Raw genomic sequence first — 18176 nt, 5'->3', positions numbered from 1 at the left:
CACACACACGCACACATACACACACACAGAAAATGTACTTCAGTTTATATGTACCAAATTACATGTACCAAATTCTGCTTGCCCAAGACTACACACTGTAGAGTAACAGCCCCAAAATAAACTATGTGAGTGTGAGTGTTTTTGATTTTTAATTATTTGATGACTTCTTGTAAAGAAGGAGCTGGTTTGTAACAAGGATACAAAGCTACATTAATGGAATATAGATAACAGTAATGTCACATGCTGAACTTGATAAAATTCTTACAGAAATTTACTGTACTGCTTACAGATTGTAATATGTGCATGAATGCTTCATATCTGCCATACAGTTACAATTTTATCTTGATAAACTGTAGCTATTTACTAAACTCTACCAACCCGACATAATAATGTTTTCAATTAACTTTTAATATATAATCTACCTCTGAACAATAAGACAATGAGTTCTAGTATCTTAAAAAAGTAAAATAAATCAAAGACAGTGATAATGAGCAAAGACATTAATGAGAACATAATACATATTTTAACATGACTGGGTAATTTCATTTATCAGCTACCAATCAGAATCAATGGGATTTCCATACACTCACTCACTCACTCTCACACACATTTAAGACTTTGCTGCTTGATATTACCTGCAGCAAACTAAATGTCATCGCTCTTACAAGAATATTCTTTTGAAATTTTTTAACAAGGAAGAAAAACTGTTAATGCATGAATAAAGTGTTTATTTCATTATAGACTAAAAATAAAATGAAAGAGAACAACTCAGTCACAGCTTCATTAAATTCTGATATTGTAGATATTCACACCTGTCATCAATTCCTAAACTGTGCAAAACAGCTAATCAAATAGCATTGTTATTTGTGGTTAAAAAAAACTGAAGCTATGCACTCTTCTGTAGTGAAACAGTTTAGCCACATTTTAAAAAGTCATTCCTTTCAAAAGATTTGTCAGTTTGCATCTTGTGTTTATTTTTTTTTTTTTTGTGTTTTATCAGGTAAATTTCCTAGATTTTTCCCTCCAAAATGTTAAGTAGTACTTTAAGAAGTGAGAAAAATTTAGTGATATTATTTGATAAAGAAATCAATGCCAAGGAATGGATGTCTTTTGAATTAGGTCAACATACAGACGTAGTAAATTGTAACCAGTTGGCAGGTGAAAGAACATGATACCAAGTACCAGCAATGTATGCCTATGATCAGCAAATTTTATTAAATTTCTTGCAATAGCTATATTTTTTATGGATTTCTATACCAAGCAAACGACTATCAAAATCTGTAGCTTCTATCAGGATTGAGAGATTATCTATATAAAGTGCTACAAAACTTTAAGAGTTAATATAACTAAGATAGACAGAAAGAGGGAGAGAAACATGCATTTCTGACAATTCTGTGACGGTGGCATGTTAAAAGCACCAACCGATCGTGGCTGCTGCCAGACTCCCCTGGCACCTGTGCTGGTGGCATGTAAAAAGCACCCACTACACTCGCGGAGTGGTTGGCATTAGGAAGGCCATCCAGCTGTAGAAACACTGCCAGATCAGACTGGAGCCTGGTGCAGCCTCCTGGCTTCCCAGACCCCGGTCGAACCGTCCAACCCGTGCTAGCGCGGAAAACAGACGTTAAACGATGATGATGATGATGATGAATCATGATACATTTTTGTGACAATCTAGCACAGAATAGAAAATAGTCAGGCGACAAGTCTGTAAAGAGCTGTTGATCCCCACCAGCTTTAGATCTGCAAGTGTTTTCATGGCATTTTTTATATCTATTTTTTTTCTTATCTTCATTCATAATTGTCTAAAAATTTAACGTTTTGTTTCATGGATGTCTATAAGCTTTATTTTACAGAAGCTTATCGTTCTGTCCAAACATCATTATGAAGGGGTGCTGAAAAGTTCCTGGCTTTAAGGGTGTCGTGAAAGGCCTGGCTGGAGGCCCAGTCTTTCAAGTTCTTTGATTAATCTTTGAAAAACTGAATGACTGCTGCAATAAATGAGTGCATCTGAGAGAAGGATATGTTGACTAAAATCTTAATTAACTGAATCTCCTGTATTTTCTTTTAACCAATGCCAAGAACTTTTCAGCATCCCATCATACAGGCTCCAGGATAAAGCAATGCTTTGGAGGTCCCAACATATACAAATTCCATACATAGATTAGCATTGGACCCTCACCTAGACCCATGGGGCATCTAGGGAACTTCTAAGTGTACATGTACCTTAAAACAGCACTGCACATTCACAGGTAATGCAAGCATTATTCTAAGCGCAACCCATAAATTTGGGTCAACATCCTGTAACTTACTTTACTGTTAATGGATCTAATGGCTTTTATTGGAAACTTTTCATCTACAAGAGATAATTCTTTTGCATTATCTAATTCAGTCAAGAGAACACATCATTGATATCATTTACACAATGTTTTAAAATAAGGCTAACAACTTCCCAGTAAACACATCTTGTTTGTATTTTATTTTGCATTTTCACAGTGCTTTCTTTGTCTTTAGAAAATTGCAAACATATATGTGACCCCTGCTGCCTCATCACCACTGCACATGGATTCCCAGGCAACTGACTTACTAATATATATTCCATCAATCTGTATGTGTGTTCTGATATTCTTTTGTTTGTTTCAATTGCTGGACTGCAGCCATGCTAGGGAACTGCCTTGGAGGGGTTAGTAAATCAAATTACTCCACTTTTTATTTTAGAGTGGGAAAGTCTAAGTAAATATTAGTTTTAAATTTTGGCACAAGGTCAACAATTTGGTGGTGGTGGGGGAGTAAGTCAATTACATCAATCCCAGTGCTCAAGTGGCATTTATTTTATTGACCCTGAAAGGATAAAGGCAAAGTTGACCTCGGTAGAATTTGAACTCTGAACCATCATCATCATCATCGACATTAAACGTCCACTTTCCATGCTGGCATGGGCTGGACAGTTTGACAGAGGGCTGGCAAGCTAGAAGGCTGCACCAGGCTCCAGTCTGATTTGGTAAAGTTTCTACAGCTGGATGCCCTTCCTAAGGTCAACCACTCTGAGAGAGTAGTGGGTACTTTTATGTCCCACTGACACGAGGGCCAGTCAGGCAGTACTGGCATTGACCATGCTCAAATGGTGCTTTTTACATGCCATCTGCACAAGAGCCAGCCAGGCAGCACTGGCAACAACAACACTCAAATGGTGTTTTTTACATGCTACCAGCACAGAAGCCAGTTGAGTGACGCTGGCAATGACCACACTCAAATGTTGCTTTTAACATTCCACTGGCACAGGTACCAATCAGGCAGTACTGTCATCAGCCATGATAATGATTTCACTTAACTCAACAAGTCTTCACAAGTGCAGTTTATTGCACAATGATTGAATGGTACTCTTAAATGGTCTGGTTATGCAGCACTGGCATAGGCCATGGTTATGGTTTCACTTGGCTTGCTGGGTCTTCTCAAGCACAGCAAATCTCCAAAGGTTTCAGTCACTTGTCATTGCCTCGATGAGCCCCAGTATTTGAATAATGAAATGCCACTAAGCATTTTGCCTGGCAAGCTAACAATTCCGCCAGCTTAATGCCTTAGTCTAAGTAAATATTAGTTTCAAATTCTGGCACAAGGCCAGGAATTTCAGAGAAGCACTTAAGCTGATTACATTGACCCCTGTATTCAACTGGTACTTATTTTATCAATCCCAAAAAGATGAAAGGCAAAGTCAACCTCTGTGGAATTTGAACTCAGAATGTAGAGGTAGATGATATGCTGCTAAGCATTTTTCCTGGCATGCTAATGATTCTGCCAGCTTGCTACCTTAATAAATATTAATATTAATATAGTCTAAGTAAATATTAATATTTATTCTACATACAGCTTTAAAGACTCCGCCGGTTACGACGACGAGGGTCCCAGCTGATACGATCAACGGAACAGCTTGCTCGTGAAATTAATGTGCAAATGGCTGAGCATTCCACAGACACGTGTACCCTTAACGTAGTTCTCGGGGATAATCAGCATGACACAGAGAGTGACAAGGCTGACCCTTTGAAATACAAGTACAACTCATTTTTGCCAGCTGAGTGGACTGGAGCAACGTGAAATAAAGTGTCTTGCTCAAGGACACAACGCGTCGCCGGGAATCGAACTCACAACCTTACGATCATGAGCCGAATGCCCTAACCACTAAGCCACGCGCCCTCACTACTTACATACAGCTTATCATCTCTTGAATGACGATCACAACAATTTCCACACTTTCTGGCAGCATCACCCCATCTATCAGTATTAAACAGCATTGATTCTGCCTTAGTTGTTTTGGACTCCATTGTTGCTGCCTCTCTCCCTCCTGTGATTTGAGTGGGCATCTTACAAAAGCAGTGATAGCTGCAAACTCCTTATTTAGTTTATGCCAACATTGCTGTGAGATTGAAGTTCATTTCTCAGTCATGTGATTTCAGAACCATTGGCACATGGCTGTATGGTTTAGAAACTCACTTCATGGTTCCAGGTTCTGTTCCACTGTACAGTATTTAGGGTGAGTGTTTTTCACTGCAGCCACAAATTGATGAAGGCTTTTTGCAAGTGAATTTAGTCAACAGAAAGAGACTGAAATTTGTTGTTGTTCTGTGTGTGTGTGTGTGTGTCTGTATTTATATTCTGTGCTTTTCATAAAAAAAGCACTGAGCTAAGAATAGTGAAGATTATTGTCATTACCTCCTGTCAACAAGTTGTCCACTAGATTTACACTTCTGAAAACATACAGAATATAAAATTCCCTTAATTGAAAAACAGAACAGAAAGTGTATCCAGCCTTAAAACAATTCCTAAACGACATGTATTCCTCTAACCCATGTTAGCATGGAAAAAAATGTATTAATTAAATGGACAAACTTGTGGATGATTTATTTCAGCTTTGGTCTTTCTCATAATAAAGCATTTGCTGTTGGTGAATTACTGTTCTTCTATTCTTCCTTAGTTTAATGCCAGTCAGGAAGGACATTTGGTATCTAGTTCAACCCTGTGGTATTCCACCTGTACTTCAAATATAGCACACCATCATCCCTGTGTTTTATATGCACTCCTTCTTTCCCTGAATTCCTTGTATTTTAAGCCCTTCCTTTAAGTGCCTACTACATATCTTGCCTTCCAAGGTGTGTTACCTTGACAAGGTTTTTACAATATTTTTCTATTTTATTTTATCGTAGTGGTTGAGTTGTTGTTTTATTATTGCTATATGGCTTGGGAACACAAGAATTTCCTTCAGATCCACCTGCACCTTCCAGTCATTAGTACCATTCAGAAGTTTCAATCTTGGCTTTCCTACACTACATTACGCACACATACATGCACGCATGCACACACACACACACACACACACACACAGAAACATACGCAATATAATATCTAATGCACATGCAGTTGCAAAGTTATTTTAACTAAGCACTTGATTAATTGAATCTAGCCTAATGCCTGGGGCTATGCAACAACCATAACTTTTACCATCATCATCATCATTATATCCCTATTATCATTCTTACTTCCCCTTTCTTTCTTCCTTCATTATCATCTTCATTATCACTGTAGTACTTGTTATTTATTTATGTATTTATTTATTTGTTCATTTTGCTAATGTTGGTGTGGGTTGTACAGGTTTACAATACAGTATGTTTTTCTTTTATCTAGCTGAACCATATATAGTGAATCCTTCATTGGTTTCAACAATGAAAATTCACTTGTTTGATTAACTGAACTACCCACTTGTTATATCTAACATATAAGTGGCTTAGTATTCTACAGGCTTGTGAAACACTGATATTGCTTTCAGGTTTTGGCACAAGGCCAGCAATTTTGGTGAAAAAGTTAAGTCAAGTAAATCATCTCCAATGCTTATTTTATCGACCCTGAAAGGAATGAAAGACAAAGTGAACCTTGGCAGAAATTGAACCCAGAACATAAAGACAGGCGAAATGTTACTAAGCATTGCACCCAGCATGCCAATGATTCTGCAAGTTCACTGTCTTATGTGTAATATTAATATTCCCAAGCTGAATCAGTTTGAGATTATACATATCAAGACCAGACATTTGAATTACAGGTTGAATAAATCCAGTGAAACTTCTTAGAGTTTTTCTCAACCCGAATTCACTCTCAAGACTTGGGTCATCTCAAGGTATCATTTTCCCAAGATACCACCCTTTGAGATTGAAACTAGGGATCCATGAGTGCAAACTCTTTAACCATTTGGCTAAGTCTGAATTTGAATCATGCATCATATGATCTATCTAGTTTATTTCAATTCTTGTTTGACCATTGTCTATAACTGATCTTCATCAGCATTATTTTTAAATCCAGCTTTTCATGCTTGCAAGAGGCAGTTGTAACTTGCTGAGATAGATTTTCTGTTGCTAGACATGTTTACACAGAAGATTGGAAATGAAGGACACATCTTGGAATATGGTGACATCACATGATGTCAAAACAAGAACACACACACAATGGCGACTATTCTGGTCAATCTGATATGTGGATATATGTAATTACTGCTCATGTGAAAGCAACATACCAAATATGAGAAAAAGTAAGCGACAAAGTGCAGTAAGATTACATATGCCTATTTCTAGGTGAGTGTTTTAAATGTTACATGTATTGTATCATATCTGTATAAATAGTCCATACATCTTAACATAGTTATATGAACATAGCACTGTAACATTACACATAGAGAAATAAGCCAAGTGGCATTTTAAAACAACTCACAACAAAAAAAAAAAACCCCAAAATAAACACAAAAAATAAACACCACTCAATATGTACATGTAAACACAATTGTAGAATTAAAAACAACAACCCAAAAAGGAAAGATTACCAAGCTGTGAACAACTTTAAATTTAATTCAGACAAAACTTTGTCAAAACTTTTAAAGAAGATAATTGTCTGCTTTGAAAAACAAAAGCAAATATCAGTGAATAGAAAAAGTCAGCATGGCTAAACATATAAAACTCCTTCAACCAACTCATGATTACAGTCACTATATATAGAATGGACCTACAGTTTTAACAAAGATTTATATGAAGAATATAATGTACAGTCTGACCCCCAAAAGTTCAGATTTATGCAAAGGCTAAAAAATTCAGATTTAGATTTTTCCAAACACCCAGATTTAGATTTTCCCTGAAACATTTAAATGAATGTGCAAAACATATTACTAGACGTAGATTGAAACATCTAACAGAAATGTCTGATTCAGAGCAAACTGGCACTATAAATCCAGCCATTGAAATAATCCTTCCACTTCAAATGATGGATAGATAGAACAGGCTGCTAAATCTGGTAGTAAACAACACACTGACTGTTTGACAGAAATTCATATCTATACTGTACAAGCAGAAGAATACCAAAAGCTTGTGGATGCCTTACAAGTGATCTGAGAAGGTATGTTTCAACAGGTCCACAACGTTAATTTGAATGACAGGCCATACAACACCACTATAAGTGAAAAACCCAGTGAATTAGAATTAGAGGCAGTAAATAAGATAACAAATAAATATCTGAAGATCACACAGTCCAGAGGTATGAAAATACCCTACAAAACCATCAATCTGTTGATATATGTCTCACCTATTATATTACTACTGTATCACAAAGAGCTGAAGCCATGTAATTGAGATTCAATCAGAAAGCCTGAACCAGCATGGGCACCTAAACTTTAAAATGAAATTTAATTCCTACAAAAAATAAACCAAAGATCGTTATAGTTATGAAATGTAACACAGGGAACAACTTCTCACAACACCAGGAGGACCTTAGAAAAAATATAAAGGCAATTTGGTGAACCAGGATTGAAAAACCTAAACTCCAAACTACACCAGCTGAAACAACTCACAGCTACAGCTGAAAAGCTAAAATATAGATCTACAGTATATGAATGACAGACCCAGACCTCATAACAGGTTACTAGGTGCAGGGGTGGTTCTGTGGTAAGTAGCTTGCTTACCAACCACATGTTTTCGGGTTCAGTCTCACTGTGTGGCACCTTGGGCAAGTGTATTCTACTATAGCCTCAGGGCGACCAAATCCTTGTGAGTGGATTTGGTAGATGGAAACTGAAAGAAGCCCGTCGTATATATATATATATGTATATGTGTGTGTGTGTTTGTGTGTCTGTGTTTGTCCCTTCCCAACATCACTTGACAACCGATGCTGGTGTGTTTACGTCCCCGTAACTTAGCGGTTCCGCAAAAGAGATTGATAGAATAACTACTAGGCTTAGAAAGAATAAGTCCTGGGGTCGATTTGCTTGACTAAATGCAGTGCTCCAGCATGGCCACAGTCAAATGACTGAAACAAGTAAAAGCTGAAGAATTTCATCTTTTATATGTGTAATCTCTTATGGTTGTATAGAGAATGTATCAAAGGCACATAAAAACTTCCCAATAAGTATCAAATGCCACTACTCTCCTCATCCCCCAAAACAGCCAAACCATCCTTGCTGAAAATTACCACCCTATACCCTGCCAGAACATCATTTACAAATTATACTTTGGGTACCTCAATCTGTTCTTCCAGGATCATTGTGCCACCTAAGAAAGTGTGAGGCTGTATACATCAGCTACTGATTAACAAGATGCCCTGGGTTAAAAAAAAAAGCAACAGTAAAACATTATAGAAATTTAACCAGTGTGGCTGAACTACCAGCAGGCTTTTGATAACATACCATATGGGTGGATTATCTAGGCTTTACAGTTAGCAAAATTCTCAACAACTAGTAAGTGTTATTGAATGCCTGACAAAGGCATGACATAACACTTTGTTCCTTAGGAGTGATAAAGAGCAAATTGATTCGGAATACACTCACTACAAAAATGCATCTTTCAGAGTGATAGTCCGTTGGTGTTGCTCTTCATTCTCTCATTAAATCCACTGTCATAGCTGCTCACAAAACATAGTGACCATAGAAATACATCCAGAAGTATCTCAATTTTTTATTACCTGAAGCTGTATGACTCAAATATCAAATCACATAAAATAATATCTGGATCACATTACCCGATTTTCTACAAATATTGGAATGAAATTTGATGGGTCCAGATATGCATTTTTGAAAATAGCACATGGAAAATAGCACAGAAAAAAAAATGAAAACATCTATACACACAAAAAAAATGCTAGTTCTAAAATCTTTCTAAGAGATCAACAAGGTGTCCAGTACTGAGGAGTGGCAGAAATGGCCTGAAACCTCTACTGATCTACTGGTCCTGTCACTAAGAAATGGTAGGAGTTTGCTCCTCTGCTTACACTTTTATCAGATGCAGCTGTGTATTGTTAACCAGCTAGAGGAGAAGTCTTTTGGGGGGTTGAAAAATTGCAGTAGGTTCCACTCAAATGGTCAGCCATATCAAAGTGGCTACAAATATTACTTTTCAGTACAACCACTACGTCAATCTCTTAGGTTTTAGGACTAGCAACTAGCATTTTTGCTTGTTGCTAAATCAGCGACTGTGTGTTCACTTGAAATATAAATATATTACGTGTAGAAGTGAGCTGCTATCATCTCTGGCAGATGAGGTGTCCTGTACTGAGGAGTGGCAGAGATAGCCCAAAACCAGGACAGGTCTACTGATCCCATTGCTAGAAGATGGTAGGAGTTCACTCCCCTGCTTGCAATTTTATTGGATGGGGCAGTGCATCATTAACCAGCTAGAGGAGATGTCCTCTTGTGGTTAAAAAATCGCAGTAGAGTCCACTCAGATGGACAGCTATGTTAAAGTGGCTACGAATATTACTTGTCACCTGCAGATAATGTTGACTATATAGAGAGTGATAAGTCAAAAGAATTTTTGTGGAACTTAGAAATTAAGACAGCCATCAAGTTAAAACACCGCCAATCAGATATTGTTGTGTGAGACCACAAGGAAAAACTGTGTTGTCATGGAAATCAGCTGCCCTCTGGTTACTAATGTGATTAGAAAAATACAAGAGAAATAGGATATCTATGGACCATTGATAAGGAGTTTGCAAATCCAGTATTCAAGATATGCTTTCAGCTGCATACTTATTATTATTGTAGAAACAAGATGCATACTGACCAGTCTGGAGCAAAAGTTTGGCTGAACTTAGGAATTTGGGGAGAGAACGCAAATACTTGTTTCATATGCTACAAATGATCATGATATTTGGGACTATAAACATTGGCAAGACCTTCTTCAGAGTTAAATAATGGTGGTTACAATAAGATGGTTTCCTTCACAACCTAGCTACCAAGCTTTCCTGCAAATGATGATACTAAACGAATAGTTGCAGACATGGCTGAGTGCTTAGGAAGCTTGCTTCCTAACCATGTGGTCTTGGGTTCAGTCCCATTGCATGGTACCTTGGGCAAGTGTCATCTACTACAGCTTCGGCCCAACTAAAACATTGTGAATGAATTTTGTAGGTGGAAACTGAATGATATATTGGAGCACACCTTTCTTTCTTTGATGGAGATATTACTGTTATTTTTAGCAGTTTGAGTAACCAAATAGAGGCTCTTTTGTTAGCTTGTACTCTTGTAACTTAATCTTATCTATCTATCTATCTATCTATCTATCTATCTATCTATCTATCTATCTATCTGTCTGTCTGTCTGTCTGTCTGCCTGCCTGTCTGTCTATCTGTCTATCTGCCTGTCTGTCTGTCTATCTATCAACACATATGTGTGTGTGCGGGCGTGTGCAGGCATGTATGTGTGTGTGTGTGTGTGTGCATGTGTGTGTGTGTGGTGTGTGTGTAATGTGTGTACTATTGTTTTGACAACTCATGATGATTGTAAATGAGCATCACCATCATACGAGCAATGTTTTTCATTTCCAGTCTTTCATGTAAAACATGGCCAAGGGGAAATAATAACATGCATGGAAACAGGAAGGGTATTCAACGATAAGAAAAATCTATCTCAGCAAATTCCATCTCATTCATGTGCTTATGAATATTAAACGATTATGATAATAAATATCAACAGCTTGAATTACATCACTCTTAGAGGGACTGCAAGGTCCATGAGTACAAATTTGCCTCACCGTGGTGATCTCATTCTCGCTCACAACATCATAAGCGGAAAGTGTAACCTCTCAAAAGAGCTGTTCTTCACTCCTGCTCCAGAGCGTCGGCTGCGGGGTCACTCTGAAAAGCTCTATCTGCAACAATTTCATCTCAATCAAAGGAGAGGGGCTTTCTCCGTCCGGGTTGCGGATCCGTGGAATAAGCTGCCGGACGAGATAGTGAAGATGCCGACAACTGCTCGGTTCAAAGTCTCTCTTGACCAGAAATGGCCTGAACTCTTTGCATGAACACCCTCCCTGTACATAACTCCAAGTCCCCCTACATGGCCTTGCTTTTTGCTTTTTGAGCCAAAAAATTAACTTAACTTAACTTAACTAGTAAAACAGATACAAATATGCTGTTTCTCTCTCTCTCTCTCTTTCTGTTGTTACTTGTTATTCCACTATTGTATAATGTGAATAAATCATCCATGCCTTGCCCAGGGATTTGCAGTGAGTCAGGAAAGCTATTTTTATTGATGCATTGTATGACAGTTGTGCTATGGCATACTCCAGCCAATCAGGGCTGGGCATGTATGAATACTAGTGGCAGTTCTCTGCCCAAGCAGAGAAGAGGAAGTTTTAATTTAGTTAGCAGAAAGACAGTGGACCAGTGGAAGCACTCCGTCGGTTACGACGACGAGGGTTCTATAATAATATAATAATAATAATAATTGTGTACAGTGCTCAGGTGCACTACAACTCATCTAAAGTATATATAATCAGGTGTAGTTTCGGCGGATTTCGGAAAGCATGAGGGCCTTAAAAGATGCAGTGTCATGGCAGTCAACAACTGACGCAGGCAGTTTATTCCTGCTTCAGCAACTCTGAGCGTGACAAAAATGTTTCCGAAAGTCATGGGAGCGTATTGTTTTCTGACTTTGTAGGCATGTCCACGTGTGTTAGACACATGGAGATCAAAAAGGTGTTCAGTGTTGTTGTTGGTGAGGTGGTTGATAACTTTGTGGGTGTTTACCAAGTCCGTCGCCAAACGCCGGAGCTTCAGTGAATCTATGCCTAGGGAAACAAGGCGCTCAGAATATGGTAGGTGTCTGATGGAGGGTATGCGTTTGGTTGCACGTCTCTGGACAGATTCCAGGAGGTCAATGTTCTGTGCAAGATGGGGTTCCAACTGATGATGCGAATTCCAAGTGTGGTCGTACCATAGCTTATACAGTTTTAAATAGATGGCTGGAGAGCGGCTAACAAAAGACCTGCTGAGTGATGCCAAGACACCCTCGGCCTTCCTGACAATCTTAGAGATATGCTTTGACCAACGCAAATCACTGCTGACAGTGATGCCTAGGTCACGCTCGCAAGAGGATTTCTTGATATCAGTGTTGTGGAGGGAGTATGTGAACGCAGGGTTTTTCTCCAAAATGCATGGTGGTACACTTGTCCACAGCCAGTTTCAGTTGCCAGTCTGTGATCCATTGCTGCATTGTGTCTAGGTCTGATTGCAGGAAAGAGTTGTGACATCAGGATCTGTCCTCTTGATTTCAAGGTACAGCTTGATGTCGTTCTGCATATTTCAATACTGTGGCATTCTTTAAATTGGCATCTATGTCGTTAATGTATGCCACAAACAAGAGGGGACCAAGGACAGATCCCTGTGGTACACCGATGACATCTCATATGGTGTAGAGTGCTGTCCTAGAACTGTGACTACCTCCTTTCGGCTGAGGATGAAGGATTTCACCATTTAAAAAGGTCATCCCCCACACCCATTGCAGAGAGTTTCACCATAAGCCTTTGTGTGGCACAGAGTTGAAAGCCTTAGCAAAGTCAAGGTAGACAACATCCACCCATGAGCCACTGTCAGTAATCTGAGTAATGTCCTCAAGGAACTCGACAAGCTGGTCACTGCAGCTGGAGTTAGGGACAAATCCATATTGTGAGGGTCGGATGGACTGTTGAGAGCTCCAGAAGTTCCAGAGTGTTTCTCTGACACACGATTCCATCAGTTTTGCAATACAGCTAGTGAGACTGACTGGGCGATAGTTGACAGGTGATGTGCGGTCGCCCTTTTTGAACAGAGGAATGACACTGGCTTTTCCACTGCTCCGGAGTAGCACCATTGTTGAGACAGTACTGGAAGAAAATAGAAAGCTGGTGTAAAAGGAAGTGCCTGCCACGTTTGAGAAGCAGGTATGTAACTCCATCGAGACCAGGGGAGGCATAGTTGCGCTTATTTTGAAGGTGACGTCGCAGCATTGCAGGTGTAAATTCATAGTTGTTATGGAGTTTGCTGTTAGTGATGGTGAAGATGGTACATTTTGACTTTAAACAGTGAATATGTTTGCATAGCACTCGGCAATGAGTTCTGCGCATTCCTTGGGGTCGTCAGTGATCTGGTTTGTGTGAGGGTTGCGAAGAGGGCCCACTGAGAGTGAGGTCTCTGCTTTGAGTGCACATATTTCCAGAAAACCTTGCTGTCAGGATTGGCTGCTATGCACTGTTCAAATTCAAGCACTGCTTTTTTTGTCACTTGCTTGAGATGGTTGGAGGATTTATTCTGCTTCTTCCTGTTGGTGGTTGATCCGAATCAACGGAACAGCCTGCTCATGAAATTAACGTGTAAGTGGCTGAGCACTCCACAGACACATGTACCCTTAACGTAGTTCTCGGGGAATCAGTGTGACAGAGAGTGACAAGGCTGGCCCTTTGAAATACAGGTACAACAGAAACAGGAAGTAAGAGTGAGAGAAAGTTGTGGTGAAAGAGTACAGCAGGGATCACCACCATCCACTGCCGGAGCCTCGTGGAGCTTTAGGTGTTTTCGCTCAATAAACACTCACAACGCCCGGTCTGGGAATCGAAACCGCGATCTTATGACCGCGAGTCCGCTGCCCTAACCACTGGGCCATTGCGCCTCCACAAAGTGGACCAGTAACACCTGTCTTTCATCATAGAACAGCCACTTTGCTTTGCATACCAACTTTGCATGTGCTAGCGTTGAATTGTAACACATCTCAACTTGCAACATCAAGAACAGCTCTTTGTTTTCACATCACCTTCACCTTCACGCAGCTAACTCTGAATTATAGCGGCTCTTGCCTTACCATTAAAATCACATTTCAAATGTGGTGTTAAAAGCCTTTTCATGACTCACATACACACACGCTACCCATCTTACTACTTGTCAGCTCTTGTTAATTAAAAAGTATTTTCATTATAAAAATTGCCTTCTGATATTTTTCCTTTTACCAACTTTTACATAATAAATTAGACAACACCCTCACTAAACTGGTGACACTATAAATGGACTTTCTTACATGCACTCACACTAAATGGGTAACCTCCAACAGTGGTGAATTTTTACATTGGTGACTTTCTACACTGGTAATCTTTTTACAGATTCAATATAACATTGGTGGAGAGCTGCACATATGTCTGCTATTATTGTTGTTTAACCCTGAACCAGCCTGGACTGAATAGACTTATGATCAGAAGCATTCCATCTTGACTATGTTATCTTTTTGGTATAACATCAACTATATATTGGACCACACTTTTCTTTTTTTGATGGAGATTTTACAGTTATTTTTAGCCGTTTGAGTAACCGAATAGGGCCTCTTTTGTTAGCTTGTACTCTTGTAACTTAAACTTTTCCATGACCATATTTCTAATGAATCATACGTTTTGTTTAACTTTGAAAGTAATCAAGAAGTTGGAGGGAATAGGTAAAACAATTGACTTTGCCTTTTGATACCAACCTGCCTGTAACTACCTCTGGTTCTATTATGCAAACTTCCTGTTTTAAAGGATCTAAATTAAAACTTTCTTTCAAAATTGATCTATGTTTAGAACACCAGTTTAATAATGGATTTTAATTGAAACTGAACCAGAGTATTCCAACTGATATATGATAAGAAAAAGGTTAAGGTGATGCTTGGAATGCAGCTGTACAAAATGTTCTTACATAAAAATGATAGAAAATTAGATATTGGATAAAATGACAGGCAATCTTAGGTAAGCATATGAAAAGAGTCAAAATGGCCAATATTTCACTCATTTAGCTAGTAAAAAGCCTCAAGAATCTAACTGAACTAGAAATTGAAAATCAGAATGTAGATTTAGATTGATGAGAATTTAAATAAGTTGTTGTGTTTCCCCCTTCACAACTTGTTCACACAAAAATATTATTAGAAATGCAAGCAGTTGTAATAAAGAGGTTTAAAGTTGTTTAAAGACAATAATTGACTGTCATTTCTGACAGGTAGTGTTTTATTGGAAACGTGAGCCAAATATGCTCATTCAAAATGCATGAGCAATAGAAGATGGTTTCACACTGGTTCACAGAATACCACTCTATTGAAATGAATACAGGAAAATGCGAATTACTCTCTCTCTCTATATATATATATATACACATATATATATATCATCATCATCATCATCATTTAGCATCAATTGTCTATGCTGGTATGGGTTGGACAGTTTGACCAGGGTTGGTAAGCTGAGGGGCTGCACCAGATTCCAGTCTGATTTGGGATGGTTGCTATGGCTGGATGCCCTTCCTAATGCCGACTACTCTAAGACTGTAATAAGTGCTTTTACATGCCACCAGCAAGGGTACCAGTTGTGTGACACCAGTATCTGCCTTGACTAAGATTTCACCCAGCTTGATGGATCTTTCTTCTCGAAAGGTCTCGATCATTTTTTGTTGCTTCTGGGAAGCCCAGCACTTGAAAAATGCCTTTTATTTTCCACTGGCATGGTTGGTAGTTCTACAACACCAGCATCGGCCATATTGCCTCCTTGAGGCCCAACGCTTGAGAGGTGCTTTTTATGTGTCACCAGTATGGGTGCTAGTTATGTGACACCAACAACAGTCACAACTATGCTTTCACTTGACTTGATGGGTCACTGCAAGCATGGCATATTGCCAAATGACTTGATCACTAGTCATTGCCTCAATGAGACCCAGCATTCAAACATCATGCTTCACCATTACATCCCATGTCCTCTTGGGTCTCCCTCTTCAACAGCTTTTACATATATATAAATATATATATGTATAGGATTAGGAGTGGCTGTGTGGTAAGTAGCTTGTTTACTAACCACATGGTTCTGGGTTCAGTCCTACTGCATAGCACCTTGGGCAAGTGTCTTCTACTATAGCCTCAAGCCAATCAAAGCCTTGTGAATGGATTTGGTAGACAGAAACTGAAAGAAGCCCATCGTATATATATATAAATATGTGTGTGTATATGTTTGTGTGTCTGTGTTTGTCCCCCAACATCGCTTGACAACTGATGCTGGTGTGTATGAACATTTAATGTGGTTTTAGAGTCAAGTTTTGGCTGCTATTTCCAGCGTGTTGGTATCTCTTAGATACTGTAAATTATAATTTTAATAATAATTATTAGCTTTGAAGATTTTTATTCACATGCTGCCCGCTTGATAAGATCGGTATTTAAATAACGATCTTATCCTATATAAATTTATACATACATACATACATACATACATACATACATATATACATACATACATACATACATGCATACATATTATATATATATATATATTATATATATATGTATATATATATATATACATACACACACACACACACACATATATATATATATAGTGGTGCCTCAGCATCAAGATGGTGACCCAGAATCAAGGTGGTGCCCCAGCATGGCCACAGTCTAATGACTGAAACAAGTGAAAAAAGATATATTAAGCTTTTTTTAAATTCTCTCTCTGTTTATTTTCTCCTATTCCTTTCTGTTGAAGAGCATAGGCTCGAAACAAAAGACTTTCTCACCTTCCTGAGCATTAAACTAATGCACCTTTTTGTTGTTTATACACCTGTCTTCGTCTTTTGTTTTTCTATAAATTCCAACTATATACATAGTTTATAAATGAGAATCAGATCTTTTCCATATAGAATACACTTCGTAGTGCTCAAGAGATTTAAACTTGAGCAAGTAGAGGAGTAAATGTAAGGATAAGAAAGTTAGGCAGGTCAATATACAAAGAAAAAATGTATGTTTGTTTACATACAAAAAAATCTGACTTACACAGAACAGAAATAACATCAAGAATTTATTCTTGATGTCCATTTCTATTGTGTAAGATGGACCTTTTTGTATCTAAGCATGGTATGCCCATGCTAGTGGTATGTAAAAAGCACCATATGTGCGTGGTCAATGCCAGTGCTGCCTGACTGGCTCCTGTGCCAGTGGCACGTAAAAAGCACCATTCGAGCATGGTCAATACCAGTTCCACCTGACTGGCCTCATGCCAGTGGCTTGTAAAAAGCACCCACTACACCACTCTCAGAGTGATTGGCATTAGGAAGGGCATCCAGCTGTAGAAACCTTGCCAGATCAGATTGGAGCCTGGTGTACCCTGCTGGCTTGCCAGTCCACAGCCAAACCATCCAACCCACGCCAGCATGGAAAGCAGATCTTAAACGATGATGATGATGATGATTATGATGATGATGATGATGATGGTGATACCTTGTATATCATCCTACCTAACTTGCTTATCCTTACATTTACTCCTATATGTATATGTATGTATGCATATGTTTTAATAGCAAGCAGTTCTACTAGTGTTGCAATCACTTTTACATTACTTATATAAGCATCCCTCTTGCAAAGCATTGATCTCTCTGTTAAGGCTTGGTATTGATGTGTAAGTTAAAATATGGTTTTTATTTTACAAGCATAACATCTGTTAACATTAACTGGAAAAGGAATTCATCACAAGTGTAGTTTTGGATACTTTTAATAACTTTATTGGCAGTGACTTTGAAGTTCCACCAGTGCTTTCCTTGTCAGACCGCATACTGACAAGGCCAACCACTGACAAAACTTTGAAATCACTGCCAACAAACCACACACACACACACACACTTGTGTATTTTTACAATTGCAGTATGGGAACAGTGAAGATATGTAATTCTGAATTCCAGATAAACTCTAGCAAAAAATTCTGATTGAATTGAATCAAATATATTATATACTATCACAGAGTTGTAAAAGTATGAGTGGTAATGTGCTTGTGTCTGCATATCTGTGTGTGTGTGTGCGTGTGTGTGTGTAATACAAATCATAATTATATTCATTAGATTACAGAGCAAAG

General features: G+C 38.5%; 1 protein-coding gene across 5 annotated transcripts in view; it reads right to left on the bottom strand.

Moving 5' to 3' along the window:
- Positions 1 to 18176, bottom strand: part of LOC115224721 (1-phosphatidylinositol 4,5-bisphosphate phosphodiesterase epsilon-1) — a 1072053-nt gene that overhangs the window by 227892 nt on the left and 825985 nt on the right. The window lies entirely within an intron of this gene.

The sequence above is a fragment of the Octopus sinensis genome, linkage group LG2 (assembly GCF_006345805.1).
Source record: "Octopus sinensis linkage group LG2, ASM634580v1, whole genome shotgun sequence".
In the NCBI taxonomy this organism is placed as follows: Eukaryota; Metazoa; Mollusca; class Cephalopoda; order Octopoda; family Octopodidae; genus Octopus; species Octopus sinensis.
The sequence above is the reverse complement of the archived record's forward strand: the minus strand, read 5'-3'. Positions and strand labels throughout refer to the sequence as shown.